General features: G+C 39.2%; 1 pseudogene; it reads right to left on the bottom strand.

Annotated features, from left to right (window-relative positions):
• LOC149128626 (E3 ubiquitin-protein ligase TRIM13-like) overlaps positions 1-18017 on the bottom strand; it is a 41353-nt pseudogene that overhangs the window by 14242 nt on the left and 9094 nt on the right.

Genomic DNA, 18017 nt, shown 5'->3' with positions numbered 1-18017 from the left:
TTGAGGCCTTGATGAAGGAGACCCAAATTAGTGACCTCCAAAATGTACACACAGCTAAGGCTAGGAGGTCAAGGCTGTTAAAAGACTGGCTCAGGTAGGGGCAAAATGGATTCCTAGACTCAAGACTCCCATACTAAGTCGCTTGACCACAGGGGCACCAGACTAGTTGCCTCCAAAAGTCACCCATGGCTAAGGCTAGGAGAGCAAGGTTATGGTAAGAGCAGCTCTGGTCGAGGTAAAATGGGCCTTTGATGCTGATCTCATGAGAACTAGGTTTTAAATGTGTGGCTGGCTGTCTAAAAGGCTATATAATTACCTAGAATGGGAATTTCATTACCTAGTAAGCATTAAAGATCGGTGTGGGAAGGTTAGGAGGTATTTGAGGGAAAAGTGGGTTAAAGTGCATATCAATCTGGCCATCCATGTAGCTTAATTAACTTTGGTAAAAAAAAAAATCTGAAATATCAGCATAAATATGTATTTATTTATATCGGTATAAGCAAGTCACATAGGTAATTTGTACTTTCTATAGATATTTACATAAGTATAGGTACAAATTGCCATATTGTTTATAAATATAAGACAAAATTAGTGAGATCTGGGAGAAAATCAAAAATTGGAAGAAAAAAGAGGTAAATGAATTAATGGTTAATAATCCTTGATGCAAGTTGGAATTAATTACTCAAGAAAAATTCACTAAGTGTAAAAAGGGGACTGATGTTTACAATTAACTTGCACTCTCCAGAAGTAGTGGAGCCAATCCTGGGAAGAGCTTCCCCTCATGAAGTCTCCAAGATAATATGCAGATACTGACTCAGATTTATCTAGGGGAAAGGAATTAGCCAGACAGGTATTAGACAAGACCCAAATTAATCCATTCTTAAATACCCATTCTTAGAAAATAAAAAACCTCGGATGGCACTGTAGTGCAATGTGTTAATGCCCTGGCCTGAAGCACTGGCATCCCATATGGGTGCTGGTTCGAAACCTGGCTGCTCCACTTCTGATTCAGTTCTCTGCTATGACCTGGGAAAACAGTACAAGATGCCCAAGTCCTTGGCTCCCTGCATCCACGTGGGAGACCCAGAAGAAGCTCCTGGCTCCTGGCTTCAGATTGGCACAGCACTGGCTGTTGTGGCCAATTGGGGAGTGAACCATTGGATGGAAGGCCTCTCTCTCTCTGCCTCTCCTCTCTCTGTGTAACTCTGCCTTTCAAATAAATAAATAAATCTTTAAAAAAAAAAGAAAAGAAACAACCTAAGTCCAGGTTACCAGTAGCTGCTAAAAAATAAAATAGGACTCAAAGAATAAGAGATCCCAAAGTCAGCATAGAAATCAGAGTTTACACAAGCTGAACTTCAAAAATACAGGCAGGACTTTGCCCAAAAAGAGACTTAAAATCTTGAGTTCTTATACAAGCTCTGGACTAAAGGATCAAATGGCATTTTAGTTAGTGGGTGATAAATGAATATTTTAACTGGAATAGTGGAAAATTGGGTAATACATGACAAACTTTGTCAAATAATGGATGACTGTATGATGAACAGTCAATTTTTGACTGGATAATGGAAGCTTGGCAGCAGGCTTTTCCAATATTAGATTTAGCATCTCATTGCCCAAATTAAATGTAATAATATCAACAAAGCCATAAGGCTATGTAGAAAAATTGGGGTGTTAATGATATGGTCCTGAGAGGCAACCACTCCAATGATAGTGTCAAGGGATTAAAAATTTAATTATTAAGGGTTGACCACAACACTTGCGTCTTACCATGATCACCCTGATGAGGGCCAGAGTAATGTAAGAAATTGTGGATTACTTCCACCAGGCTGGAGACCTAGAAGGGGGCCAAAATTTATCATTTTTAATACCCAAACTCAGACATCTGCCTCTATTTGAAAATCCTAATGGGGAAAGCTTTAAAAACATCCAATGGGAACCCAGACTGAAAACAGAAAATAATTATCAAAGGGGAAACAGCGAAAAACTCCAACAGGGGACCCCAGAATTACCCATGTTACAATAGAAATCTGTTGGGCTCCAAATTCCCCCCAAACTCTCTAAGGCCAACAAATCATCCCTCATACCATCAAAACAGGAAAGAGTCAGTGAATGGCCCAATCAGCTCTACAGCACCCCTCAATTGGGATACAGAAAATTCAAGTTCCAGAAATGGAAACCCAAACCCAAAAGGCACAATTAAAATGTAACTATATAGATAATAGACTATTTATGAATTTAGTAATTAACTTTAAAAATATAGATTATAACTTAAAATTCTTAACAGATACTGAAAGCCAAGTAACCATAATTAGAGACATAGGCACTAAAATTAAAAATAAGATAACTATTGAAGGCATTAGTGGACAGACTATAGAGGTGTATAACATCCCAATTAAAATAAAAAATTATGATAGGAAAGATATTTTAGGTAAAGCAATTCTAGCACAATCCCCATATAATATTTTGGGAATGAATTGGATCCCAATGATAATTAAAGACCACATTCATCTTAAAAATCAGTAAAACAATCATTACTAGCAGCTATTAATATTCAACTAATTGAATTACCTATTCCAAAACCAACTTTTATTGAACAATACCCCCTAAAAGGAGGACATAAAGAAATAATAACAAAATAGGGAAGCTTTAAAAGGAGGGAATAATTGAACAAACCCAAACCTTTAATTTCAATAACAGGGTATGGCCTATAATAAAACCCCAATGGTGATTCACAGTAGATGTTAGAAACTTAAATAAAAATGAACCTGCCATACCAGGAAACATACTAGAGGTAGAAAAAATTATCAATAAAATTACTATGGACAATCTTAAATATTTTGCCACAATAGACCTAATTGATATGTTCTTTTGCATTCCATTATCTAAAAATTCAAGAGAACAAACTACATATACTTGGAATAATATTCAATATCAATTCACCAGGCTATGTCAGGGATATAAAAATAGCCCAAATATTGCACATACAATAATAAATGGATATTGAAAACAAATTAAAAATAAAAATCCTGATATGCAAGTTTTAAGTTAAATTGATGATTTAAAAATTTATGGAGATAAGAAAGAGTGGCTAACACACTTTAGATAAGCTTATCAAACATTTAGTAAGTAATGGATGGACAATAACCCAATATAAAATACAAAATTCAAGCCACCAAGTAAAATTTTTAGGCATAGAATGGAACAGTGAGGATAAAACAATCCCTAATATTATAATAGATAAATTAAGAAGTTTATCTTCTACAATGGAAAAAAATGGAGCACAAAAATTAATTGGATGTTGGAGGATTCACATTCCATATTTACAAATTATATTTAAAGCAATATATCAAATTACTAGAAAAGCATCCAGATTTACATGGGGCAACAACAAGTCCTCCAAACTTTAAAAGAATATGTAGAATATGTTAAAACATACCAAGAATTACATAATATAAAGGGAAACAATAATACTATAGACATTATATTTTTGGAATGGTATGGTAATTGGGCACTTTATAAAATTATTGAAAAACACAGTATACCAACTGAATTATACTGCAAGTGCTTTCCACACTCAGTTTTCAAGTATTCGTTGTTCAAAAAAATAATATGGACTTTATATGAAGTGCTGAGAAATGTGAACCTCTATGCCAGGATCAACCCATAGAAATCCAAACCACAATACCTGTACTACCATGGGTCAATTTGGGTAGGCAATCTGCAGAGTACATCTGAAACTAAAGGTTTTAACTTGGAAATGGCATATCCAAGAATTCCTGAAGAACCACAAGGCAAAGACAGGTGGCAACATATCAAAAGTCACTAAATAGGTGGCTGAGATGACAACTCCACCACCATAAACACAAAAACCACCACCTTAACCCATTGGTACATGGGGACCAACATGGTCAGAGCAACTCAGGAATGCCTGGTTTACAGATAGTTCAGCCTTCGTAGATCCTCGAAAGGTGCAGCCTGTAGACCCTCAGAGGGAATGATCCTGACAAAAGAGGGAATAAACAAATCAGCACAATTTGGTTAGCAGTAGAGAAAACAATCCAAGAAGAACACAAACTTATTTACATTTGCAATAATTCATAGTGCTCATGCAATGGAGTCACAATTTTGTCTAATAAATGGAAAAAAATAATTGGCAAATCTATGGTAAAGATATATGGTCCAAAGATACATGTACTAAGATATCTGAGTCCAAGCTTAAAAAAATGATTACTCATGTAGATGGCCATACTAATAAACCCAATCATGAAGCACAATACAATGAGGTGGTAGACAGATTTAGTAAAATAGGTCAAGTAGCAACTATTAAGCTAAAAAAACAAACACCTAATAATTGGGAAATTAATATACCTAAATTGAAAATCACTAAACAAAATTGAGAATATAAAGTAAAAATACACTAAAATTAAAGAAAAATCCAACTGGAAAATATACATTGCATGTGTTCCTATGTGTCCTGACCATAGAAAAAGAGCAAGGCAGGGACAGGCTGAGGTCAGGATCCAGCAGCTTTATCTGGGTCTCCCACATTGGTAGCATTTGCCCAAATTCTACATGAGATTGTGAAGTGGTATTAATTGTATAAATTCTCATGTAATTCAGATTTCTCCCCAGCTCACACACTATGTATCAGCATTGGGTGTAGGACAAATCTGAAAACACAAAGCTTTGCAAATAGCCATTTGATTTGTAATTCTGTTTCAGTATTTTGGGATGGGCTCAGCTGGGCAGTTCCTATGATCATTCTGGGACCAGAAATAATTCAGTCATCTGAGGTATGGATTGAGGCTGGAATCTTAGAGATGGCTTCATTTAGATGTCTGGTAGTTTGTGGTGAATCTTGGCTAGATCCTATCTCTTCAACTGGCAGGTCCCAGGGTTTTCCAGATAACTCTCAAATAAGGAAAACCTGAGAAGGCAAATACTTTATAAAATATCTCTTTCTATCACATTTACTGATGTATCATGGGGTAAAGTGAATTAAATTGAGTTCCAGGGACTTGTGAAGGGACGAATATAAGCAATGACATTATTTGGAATCATTAATGGAACAGTGTATTACATTAAATATACATTATGTATACTTGTTCCAATGCAATTTTGGCCAAAAATGCAAAGCTGTAAGTTGCATACTTTCTATAGAATTTCACATCTCCACAATGAAGCTGATGTTTTCTCAGTTAATATATTCTTTGTTCTTTATTCTTTCTATTATTTTATTTTTTTTCCCCACAGTTCAATGTAGAAGAAAACCAGAGGAGTTTTCTTTTTTGGCAGAGTGGACAGTGAGAGAGAGAGACAGAGAGAAAGGTCTTCCTTTTCTGTTGGTTCACCCCGCAATGGCCACTGCAGCCAGTGCACCACGCTGATCCGAAGCCAGGAGCCAGGTGCTTCTCCTGGTCTCCCATGCGGGCACAGGGCCCAAGGACCTGGGCCATCCTCCACTGCACTCCCGGGCCACAGAAGAGAGCTGGCCTGGAAGAGGAGCAACCGGGACAGAATCCGGCGCCCCAACCAAGACTAGAACCTGAGGTGCTGGCGCTGCAGGTGGTGGAGGATTAGCCTAGTGAGCCACAGCGCTGGCCAAAGTTTTCTTTTAACTCCTTTCATTCACCTTCTCTTCCAGGTATCATTCTGGGCACCTCCACATATTTCCAAGAGCAAAGAAAATCAATATATCACCTGTAAGTGGTGTTCTTTTTGTAAAAGATTTATTTTATTTATTTGAAAGTAAGATTTACAAAGATAGGTAGAGAGAGACAGAGAGGTCTTCCATTTGCTGGTTCACTCCCCACGTGTCTGCAATGGCTGGAGCTGAGCTGATCTGAAGCCAGGAACCAGGAGCACCTACCAGGTTTCTCATGTGGTTGTAGGGGCCCAAGGACTTGGACCATCTTCCACTGCTTTCCCAGATACAATTTTAGGTAATTGGATCAGAAGTGGAGCAGCTGGGACTTGAATTGGTGCCCATATGGGATGCCAGCACTGTAGGTGCCACAGTGTTGGCCCTGTAAGTGGTTTTCTTAATTATTCCTCAGCTTTTTGTCCTTTTTCATTTCAGGAGATGTGCAATGTTTATTAATTAAAATGGAAAAATAAGCATAAAGTTTATTCTCAGGGAGTATGCACAAATAAGATTGCTGATTAATTTGGAATGATTATGAAACAGAGTTATCTAAGATAAGGCAATTTGGTCTCTTTCTGTTGCCATGGAAAAACATACATTTGTTACTATGTTTTGAGTTGAAACTTAGAGTACATTATGCTAATTTGGGGGGGTCATGATGTCTGAAACATAGATGATGTAGTGGGCAGTGCTTTAGTGCCACCCTGAAAATAAACACTTAACATTCTGCAAGGGTAAGAGTTACCTAGTGTTAAAACACAAATTAGTTAAGTTTGTTTTTGAATTGTTAGGATAATGCAGTCCTTAATAATTTTGAGGAGCTGAACTGGATTCAGGGATAGAATAAGGAATATATGCAGAAAAGAATCTACTGCAGGTTGTTTTTTATGACTTATTTATTTGAAAGGCAGAGTTACAGAGATTGGGAGAGACAAGCAGAAAGAGATACCTTCCATCTATAGGTTTATCTCCAAATGGCCACAGTAGCCAAGACTGGGCCAGGCCAAATCCAAGATCCTGAAACTTCATCTGAGTCTCCCACATTGATGGAAGGAACCAAATATTCAGGCCATCTTTCATTGTTCTTTCAGGCACATTAGCAGAGAACTGGATTGGAGCTTGGTAAGCCATGACTCAAACTATCTGTTCACCTGGGTTGCCAGCATTGCATGTTGAGGCTAAACCTGCCACACCACAATGTTGCTGCTTACTGTAGGTTCTTAAACAAATCTCTATGAATTTCTTTCAGTAAGTCATAAATGCAGATTGTACTGCAGATTTTCCCAAGCTCTAATTTTGGGCAAATAATTACATTGTTTTCACTTTAATTTGGTATAATGTATTTTTTCTTTTTTGATATTTAAGCTTTAATTTTATTTGAAGCCAAAGAGTTAGAAACCATGTAATATCTTTATTTTTTATAGAAACCTTTTGTTTAATGAGTACAAATTTCATAAGTAAAACTTTAGAAATATAGTGATTATTACCACCATACCTGCCCTCCCATCCTCACTTCCACCCCACTTCCTCATCCCTCTCCTATTCCCAGTCCCATTTGCCATTGAGATTCATTTTCAATTAACTTTATACACAGAAGATCAATTCTATACTAAGTAAATATTTCAACGATTTGTGTGCACACAGACACAAACACACACACAATATAAAAACTATTTGAGAGCAAGTTTTACAGTTAATTCTCATAGTACAATTCATTGACAGAGATCCTGCATAGAAAGTAAGTACACAGTGACTCCTGCTGTTATTTTAAAAATGAACACTCTTATTTATGATGTCAGTGATCACCTGAGGCTCTTGACATGAACTGCCAAGACTATGGAAGCCTTTTGAGTCCACAGTCTCCGTCAGTGCTATTATGTGTTTTCATTTCTTCAAATGTTTCTCAGTAGAACAATCAGAGACAAAGCCAAAAGCTATTGTCTATTCTATGTCTTACTTAAATACCTCTCAAATAAATAGGGAAATTATAGGTTGCTGGAAACATTTGAAGAGTGATCCTGTGGCTGGCAACCCTCTGTTTCATTCTCTCTTTGTGTCTCATTCTCTGTCTCTCTGACTCTCAGGTAAGTAAATAAGTAAACAGTAAGAGATGGTCAGAAGTACACTTCCCTGCTGTGACATCAGAAATCATGAAGTTAAGCAAGAACTTGTATAGGAACATGAGAATAAGTGATCCAAGACTCACTACTTGACCCAAGGTCAAGTAACCTCATAGGTTTATGTTGAGTGGCTCAGATTTGTTAAAGAGTGGAGTTTGAAGTATGAATTCTCTCTTATTTTTCAGTATCACTTAAAAACAAACAAGAAGATAAGAAAGGCACAGTAAATGGGGTTTTCTGTGAAAATAGGAGACAACTAATCAAAAGCCTCCAGAAACACAAATTGTCACAGATTAGCGTTTATAGAAAGAATTTAGAAGAGATAACCAGGGCTGGTGGTTTCAGAATGATATATAAAACACCTTTCAAAGAAGGTGAATATATCCTGGATTGCAGAAACAGACTCTTTAAACTGGTAGAGGGACTGGCGCTGTGGCACAATAGGTTAAAGCCCTGGCCTGAAGCACCGGCATCCCATATAAGTGCCAGTTCTAGTCTTGGCTGCTCCTCTTCCAATCCAGCTCTCTGCTATGGCCCGGATAGCAGTAGAAGATGGCCCATTTCCTTGGGTCCCTGCACCTATATGGGAGACCAAGAAAAAGCTCCTGGCTCCTGGTTTGAATCAGCACTGCTCCAGCTGTTGCAGCCAACTGGGGAGTGAACCAGTGGATGGAAGACCTATCTCTCTGTGTAACAATGTCTTTCAAATAAATAAAATAAATCTTTAAAAAATAAAAATTAAAAATTAAACTGGTAGGGAGTGTAAACCCAAGGCAGTATATTAGGACTTTTCTGTACCTGTTGTAGTTCTGAGAAGCTGAAGATGTCAGGTTTCCTTAAGAATATGGGGAAGCTGTCACTGAATGCAAATAAAAGTGAATTTTTCATTTGAAAAATCACATAAATGCTGTTTCCCTGGGAAGACTGAATATGAGAAAATCATAGATTCAGATCTTGTTCATCAAATATGGTCCTGCCTAGAGTACAGACATATTTCATTTATTTTAAAGATTTATTTCATTTATTTCAAAGACAAAGAGAGATAGAGCCAGACAGAAAAAGAGGTCTTCCATCCACTGGTTCTCTCCCCCAATGACTGCAATGGTCAGAGCTGAGCCAATCTGAAGCCAGGAACCAGGAATCTCTCCTGGTTCTCACACATGAGTGCAGGGGACAAGGATCTGGGCCATCTTCTACTGCTTTCTCAGGCCACAGGAGAGAGCTGGGGCAGAAGTGGAGCAGCCAGGACTCAAACCAGTGCCCATATGTTATACCTGTGTTTGCAGGCCAGGGCTTTAACTTGGTGCACCACAGCATTGGCCCCACATTTCATTCTCCATCTGCGAGTAAATGAACAAATAAAAGCTTTCCACATTTATGGTTAAAATATCGGAGAAGCACAAAACACAATTTTTATAAATATATGCTGGAAATATAAAATATATATATATATTTTCTATATATGTAAAAATATACATATTATATATATATATGCTGGAAAAAAAGAACAGGGAATAATTGGCTGCTAGCCAGTTGGTGAATATTTCTACTAACTATTTGTTTATTCTTTAAAAATCTTCTATAGTTGTTTCATTTTTGTGAAAGGCAATGACAGTGAGAGGGGAAGAAGATCTTCTATTGGCTCACTCTCCAAATGCCAGCAAAACTTAGGTCTTACTAGTCTGAAACCAAAAGTCTGGAATTCCATTTAGTTTTCTCTGATGTATTACAGGGTTCTAAGCACATGATCCATCATTTTCTGCCTCCCAGTTTACATAAGTAGAGCTGTATTGGAAGCAGAGTAGCCACAGCTCAAAGTTTTGTTATGCAGGCATCCCAAGCAGTGTATTGACACATTTGACCACAAAAGCCATTGTGCCATACTTGTTAAACAGGATCATGAGTGAACATTGGTAAATCTATTGGTACAATTGAATATATTAATATGTTAAGGAGGGGCCTGTGCTGCGGCTCACTAGGATAATCCTCCGCCTAGCGGCGCCGGCACACCGGGTTCTAGTCCCGGTTGGGGCGCCGGATTCTGTCCCGGTTGCCCCTCTTCCAGGCCAGCTCTCTGCTGTGGCCTGGGAGTGCAGTGGAGGATGGCCCAAGTGCTTGGGCCCTGCACCCCATGGGAGACCAGGATAAGTACCTGGCTCCTGCCATCGGATCAGCGCGGTGCGCCGGCCGCAGCGTGCCAGCCGCGGCGGCCATTGGAGGGTGAACCAACGGCAAAGGAAGACCTTTCTCTCTGTCTCTCTCTCTCACTATCCACTCTGCCTATCAAAAAAAAAAATATGTTAATGAGAAAAAAAAAACAAATAATGATCATAAATAAGTAACTTGTACTTATTTTGTTAAAATCTTACACCACTTATTTAACAAGTAACTTCATTTCTTTATATGAGTATGCCAGGAGAAACAGTTATATGTGATTAAGTGATATGGTTTTTTTTTTCTCATTTCAGTTACCATGAAAAGGGATGACTTGATTTGGACCCACTAGGAAAATCAGGACAAAAATCTGAGTTAACATGTTATGAAAAATAACAAAACATCAACTTCAAGAGAGTTGAATTAAGAAAAAAACTTAATTTAAGTTCAAGCCATATTCCAAAACTGATTATCAAAAAGGGAAACTATTTAAGAATGAAATCTGAGGAATGCAATGTATGTCACAGTGGGCGTGATCAACTACAAGCTGGTGAAAAATGTGATGCCACTAAGGTACCTGGGAACTCACTCCAGTTCTGTGAGCCTATTAGCATCACAAGAGTCAGACAGTGAAGAAAGCACTTGAAAATATTGGACCAGTGAAAGTTCACAAGAGAGAAGATACTCTGTAAATCTGAATGGATTCATATGGAAGAAACCTATAATATATCAACTGTCACTGTTGAAAAGACAACTCCAATAAAGAAAAAACTTTCTATAAAAATTCTAATCTTAGTATGCATCAAGAAACCCATACAAGAAAAAAATTATATGAATATATTAGGTATATGGATCTCAACACTTACCAATCACATCCTGCAATAAATCAGAGACCACATACAGGAAAAAACCCTATGCATGTAAACCTTATGAAAAATCAGTCAGTTGTAAGTGCTGTCACAACATCCATTACAGTACTCACATATAGGAAAACTGCAATGTGTGTAATGAATATGGAGAGACCACTTATCAGATGTCAGATCTCATTACACATAAGAAAATTCACAAACAGAGGAGACCACATGAATGTAAAGAATATGGAAAAGCCATTTTCCAGAAATCATAGTTCATAACACATCAGAAAATTCACACAGAGGAGAAACCTTATGAATGTAATGATCGTGAAAAAGCCTTTTAGAATAAGTCAGAGCTCAGAAAGCATCAGATAACTCACACAGGGGAGAAACCTCATGAACGTAATGACTGTGGGAAAGCCTTTGGATGAAAGTCAGACCTCATTTCACACCAGAGAATTCACACACGGGAGAAACTTTACAAATGCAATCACTGTGGAAAATCCTTTTGCTCTAAATCACATCTCATTTCACACCAGAGAATTCACACAGGGGAGAAACCTTATGAATGTGATGATTGTGGAAAAACCTTTGGCTGTAAGTCAGCCCTCAGCAGACATCAGAGAATTCCCACAGGGAAGAAACCTTACAAATGCAATCACTGTGGAAAATCCTTTTGCTCTAAATCATATCTCATTGCACACCAGAGAATTCACACAGGGGAGAAAGCTTATGAATGGGATGACTATGGAAAAGCTTTTGGCCATAAATCATCCCTCGTCATACATCAGCGAATTCACAAAGGGGAAAAACCTTATGAATGTAATGACTGTGGAAAAGCCTTTGGCCTTAAGCCACAGCTCAAAAGGCATCAGAAAATTCACACATGGGAGAAACTATGAATGTAATGACTGTAAAAAAGACTTTGGCCATAAGTACAACTCAAAATGCATCAGAGAATTTACATAAGGGAGAAGTCTCATGAATGTAATGACTGTAGAAAAACCTTTGGCCAGAAGTCAAACCTCATAATGCATCAGAGAATTCACACACAAGAGAAAATCATGCATGTAATGACTGGAAAATATTTTTGCTATAAATCACAGCTCATGAAACACCATAGAATTCACACAGGGGAGAAACTTTATGAATGTTATAGTGTGGAAAAGTCTTTGGCCATAAGTCACATCTCATAATCCATCACAGAATTCACACAGGAAGAATCCTTATGAATGCAAAGACTGTGGAAAATCCTTTTGCTATAAATCATAACTCATAACACAGGAGAATGCACACAGGGAGAAACCTCATGAACCCATTAACTGGAAAAGCCTTTGGCCAGAAGTCAAACCTCATATTACATGAAAGAATTCACACAAGAGAGAAGTTTTATGGATGTAATGACTGTGAAGAGTCTTTGGCCATAAGCCAAAGCTGATAATCCATCAGTTCACAGAGGAGAGAAATTTCATGAATGCTACTTGAATTCTGGAGATAACTAAAGTGCTATGAAATAGAAGAGCACAATCTCTGGTGGTAGAAGTCAAAATAATGATCTGATCTGGGGAGCTAGACAGAGTGCTAGTAGGATCAACAACAGATTGATAAGGTAGCTTCCTGATACAGATCTAAGTATTAATACATGGCAATTCTTTCCTTAACACCATCAATGTTGGAAAATACATGATGTGGTACATCTTTAGAAGCCATTTCTTAATCAGTGATTATAGTAGCATCAATCAGCAAACTAACAAGTGCCCCACTCACTGTAAGTCATAATCCATGTAGGAATCAAATACCAAAATTAAATTCTGAGATATTAGAGAATTTTTGAAAATATCTGTCCTCTTCCTGCCACTCAGGATTATTTGTAAACAGAATATATGCCAATGAGCTTTAGAATATAGAAATTTATTGAGGCATTAGTGGTTAAAAACATTGGAAAAGCATACACACACAAAAAGCATTCCACCTAGATTAAGAAATGGCTTCCCATGTGGGCACCAGTTTGAATCCCAGCTGCTCCACTTATTGAGCTTTATGTTATGGCCTGGGGAAGCAGTAGAAGATGGCCCAAGTTCTTGGGCCCCTGCACCCATGTGAGAGACCTGGAAGAAGCTCCTGGATAGGCCCAGCTTTGGCCATTGCAGCCACTGGGGAATGAGTCAATGGATGAAAGATCTCTCTCTCTCTCTCCCCGTCTCCCTCTGCCTCTTTGTAACTCTGCTTTTCAAATAAACACATCATTTTTTTTTAAATTTAGTGAAATTTAAACCTTGAAATTTTCACATCAGATTTGTACTAGAATTTTGGATATTTGAGTGGCTTGAATACTAGTATGGATTTATGCCATACTTTAAGTATCTATGTGCATAGACTATTTATGATGAGAATATAAAGAAGAAGTACAAATAGAAGTCTTTCTTTTTTTAATTTTATTTAAGGTATAGAAATTTCATGTACTTAATACATAAAGATTTAGGAATTTAGTGATCCTTTCCACCCTATCCTCCTTCCTACTTATGCTCTCACACTTCTTCCTCCACTTTATTCTTTCCTCATTGTTATTTTTTACAAAGGTCTGTTTTCAGACTAATTAATGCTTATAAGATTAACCCTAGACTAATAAAGTGTTCAAAAAATTGTATGAAAAACTATTCCTCAAGACAAGGACTGTTAAAAATCATCACATTTTTATTTATTTATTTTACTTGAAAGTCAGAGTTACACAGAAAGACTGGGAGAGGCAGAGAGAGAGGTCTAACATCCACTGGTTCACTCCCCAGTTGGCCACAATGGCCAGAGCTATGCTGATCCAAAGCCAGGGGGCAGGAGCTTCTTCCAGGTCTCCCATGCAGGTGTAGGGGCCCAAGGGCTTGGGCCATCCTCTACTGCTTTCCCAGGCCATAGCACAGAGCTGGATAGGAAGTGGAGCAGCCAGGACTAACTGGGGCCCATATAGAATGCTGGCACTGCAGGTGGAAATTTTACCCACTACACCACAGTGGTCTCTGGGTTTGTCATAAATTGCTTTGATTGTGTTGAGAAATTTTTTTTTTTTTGACAAGCAGAGTGGATAGTGAGAGAGAGAGACAGAGAGAAAAGTCTTCCTTTTGCCGTTGGTTCACCCTCCAATGGCCGCCATGGCTGGCACGCTGTGGCCGGCACACCACACTGATCTGAAGGCAGGAGCCAGGTGCTTCTCCTGGTCTCCCATGAGGTGCAGGGCCCAAGCACTTGGGCCATCCTCCACTGCCTTCCTGGGCCATAGCAGAGAGCTGGCCTGGAAGAGGGGCAACCGGGACAGAATCCGGCACCCCAACCGGGACTAGAACCCGGTGTGCCGGCGCCACAAGGCGGAGGATTATCCTAGTGAGCCGCGGCGCTGGCCAAGAAATGTTCTTTCTATACCAAAGTTTTTTAAGCTTTCCATCATGAAACGATATTGTATTTTGTCACATACTTTCTCTGAATCTATTGAGATAATCATGTTTTTGTTCTTTAGTTTGTTACTGTGATATAGCACATTTACTGATTCACAAATGTTGAACCATCCCGGTAGACCAGGGATGAATCCCACCTGGTCCAAGTGAATGATACTTCTGATGTGTTGTTGGATTTGATTAACTAGCATTTTGTTGAGGATTTTCTGTCTCTATGTTCATCAGGTTTATTGGTATGTAATTCTCTTTCTGTGTTGTATCTTTTTCGAGTTTGGAGGTTAAGGTGATGGCGTCTTCATAGAAGGAGTTTGGGAGAATTTTCTCTCAATTGTTTTGAATAGCTTGAGAAGAATTGGAATCTATTCATCTTTAACTAGTAAAATTAAGGAATGAAGTAATCTAGTTCTGGGATTTTCTTTGTTGTGAGGTCTTCATTACTGATTCAGTCTCCGTCTGGATACTGGTGTGCTTACATTTTGCATGTCTTCATAATTAAATTTTTGTAGGTTTCATGCATTCAGGAATCAATCTATTTCCTTTATGATTCCTGATTTGTTGGTGTGCAGCTCTTTGTAGTTATTTCTGATTTTTTAAATTTCTGTGGTATCTGTTGTTACATTTCTTTTTTCATCTTTGATTTTATTAATTTGGGTCTTCTCATCTCATTTTTTTTGGTTTGTGGACCATTGACATATCAATGTTTTTTCAAAAAAAATCCAACTCTTCATTTCACTGATCTTTAGTATTGCTTTTTTGGCTTCAATTTTATTTATTTTTTAAAAAAGATTTTAGGTATTTATTTGAGAGAGTTACAGACAGAGAAGGAGAGACAATTTGTCTCTGCTGACAATATGGTGACTCTCCCCACCAGCTGCAGCTGAGCAGCTGCAGTTACCTCCACTGTTCCCCCCAGTTGCTGGGTGTGTGCCCAAGACCTGCAGGAGCTGTTGCCTATCTATATACAAAATGGCACTCTCCCTATCTCAGCCAGTTGCCAGGTGCCATTATGGGCGTATAGGAAGAGAGAGATGTGCTTATTTTCTTTTTCTCTGGGTCAGCAGGCATCCATCAGGGCTCTGGACTGGTCTCAATGACAGTGTAGTTTGCTCATCTCTCACTCCCTCTGGCAATATCACCAGTGGAATTGACCACTACAGTCTGATTTCATCTTGCTTTCCAAAGCTGGCACTTTCTCAGGTTCAGAGATGCTGGGGTCATTTGTTATGTCAGTGTTCATTGCTGTGCATCTATACCTTCTACACAGATTCATAGCCCCTCCTTCTACACAATGTCCTCTTCAACTTTCTCTCCAACTCTCCCCTGAAAGTGCACTTTCTCTATATATAGGTTGAACCTTTTACCATTATAACAATCTGTGGGCCCTACCTCAAGAAATAATCTGAAGGTATTCACCTGCCAAAGTCTTCTATAAATTCCATCACATTGGGGATAAAATCTTCAATGTATAATTTGTTGAAGAAAAAATTAGTTTGTAATCTTCTACAGCTGCTGATCCCACAAATTCTTCCATGAGAACTACATTCATTCCATTATAGTAGTCTGATAGTCTTAATATTTAAATTAATTCTAAATCTAAAATCCAATCTCATTTAAGCATCCTCTAAATTGAATATGACAGAAATGAGATATATGACTTCTTCTGGACAAAAATTCCTGTAAACAACTAAACCACACAAGTTATGTGTTCCCATAATACAATGGTAAGGTCACCAAAGGATAGATATTCTCATTCTACATCAAGAAATATTAAAGAAAGTGAGAGAGGTAGGTCCCAATGAAATTCAAAACATAGCAAAACAAATGCCGTCATGTATTAATGCTGAAGAATAATGCTGTTTAATTGGAGACTCCATTTTCCAGAAGTAGAGGTGACAGCATTATTATCATGGCTCTGCATGAGAAACCATGGCTCCCAAAAACTGTATGGCTCTGCACCATGTATCAAGTTCTTCCAAGCTCACAGTTCTCAAGGGTAGTATTGCCCCTAAACCTTTGATTATAATGCATTTGACCTTAAACATGAGAAGGTAGCCCTCATGATGTCTAATTAGTTTTGGAGTCTTTCTTACCTGTTATTTAATAAGAGCACATTTTCACATTCTACTTGCTCCCATATTTCCACCTAGTGGTATCCAAAAAGGCTGACATCTTTTCTTTAGTTCCTTCCATATTTCCCCTTTGTGGTGGAATGAGAAGGCTATGCCAAGATGGCCACTGGCAAGTGAGCACCAGTTACTCAGGAATGGCTTTGAAACCCACCTGGCAATGGAGCCTGCCTGGTAACAGGCTGTGATTGGTTAGGGCATAAACTGCCCCTTGACCAGATTGGCTGCCTTGGCTATATAAGCTGTTGTACCAACTGAAATAAATGAGTCTGCGGGCTGCTCACCTCTGGCCTGCTTTCACCTGACTCCCGGGGTCTGCGTGGTGACTCTGCCTCTTGCCCCCACCATGCTCCTCCTCTCAGGAATGAATCCTCACAGAAGAAATCAACAGCAACATCTGGCATGTCAATGTGACAGAAAGACAGTGTGTCAGACTCCATGAGGTCCCCCCTGGATTTCGACAAGTAGGCCCCTCAATGTTTTGTGTGCTGTTTGGTTCTGTGAGGGTGAGTACAGAACCCCCTGCTACGCCCCTTTCCTTGTCCTTGTCCTCGATCTAAATGACCCTAGGTTAGGCACATGCCGCTCAGAAGTGTATGCTGCTTCTCGGCTCCTCCTTTTACTTTCTGTTCACCCAGTGAATTCACATAAGGGACTGATCATCCCAGAATTCAGAAGCAGCTCATCTTCCCTCACTGGAGAGAGGTGACACTCCAGAGACACCGTGTGGGCATACGGCCTTGACCTAATGAATCAAGGAAGTCCCCCACTAAGCACAGGACATATGTACGATCTGATACACCACTGTCTATTCTTCTAAGGAAGGGAACCCCCTGCATAATGCCATCAGCCGCTGAGTTGCTAGGGATTTGCTTTGTATGGCAGCAGTGCTGTGGGTGTCTTTCCTTTGGCTAGAGTTGGTGTGGTGCACTGCTCTTAAACACTCAAACATGGGAAAGATATCCCCCTCTCAGAAGTGCATGCAGATTACTAAACATAGTCAATCTGTGAGTGATCAGACCTGACACTCCAGTTCCCTGTCTCACAGGCAACAGTTGATAACTTAGGGGGAGAGAGCTCCAACAGTGAAAATAGCAATGTAGCAAACAATGAAATAAACAATGTAGCAATGCCTAGTCAGCCACCTGCCACATACCTGTGGGATGAACTTAGAGGACCTCGAGGCAATAACTCATGGGAAGTCATCCCATCCGACCCAGTGAGGATCCTCACATTTGTGGCAGTACTCAGGCACCCCAGGCTCTCAGGGCAACCGTTAGACCCCATCCCACCCGCATGTTTGCAGTAAATGTAGGAGTGGATGCAAAATTCAGGCCCTGGATTCCAACACCTGTAAAAAGCCTTCTGCTAACCAAGGGTCGAGGATATGCTTGTGTCTTTCCAGAGATTATGGGACAGCCCATTTGGGTACCAACCAGAAACATCAAGCCTGCAACTGACAGCCAACCAGAACCAGCTGAACAAGACTGAGAGTCTGCCTTGTTAGCAGATGCACCTGCCCTATCATCCTACCCTGAGAATCTGCAACTGCCCATAGCCACATCCATTACTGATTTAAACCCTACTAGCTCTGGTCAGCCACTCAAATGGCCCACAGACTGTGTGCGGTCATGCCATTCCTGATAACCATTATTCCTCATTCCTACCCCTAT

The sequence above is a fragment of the Oryctolagus cuniculus genome, chromosome 1, assembly GCF_051225735.1.
Source record: "Oryctolagus cuniculus isolate XC-2025 breed Fujian yellow rabbit chromosome 1, ASM5122573v1, whole genome shotgun sequence".
Classification (NCBI taxonomy): domain Eukaryota; kingdom Metazoa; phylum Chordata; class Mammalia; order Lagomorpha; family Leporidae; genus Oryctolagus; species Oryctolagus cuniculus.
This window is presented reverse-complemented; position numbering and strand designations above follow the sequence as displayed.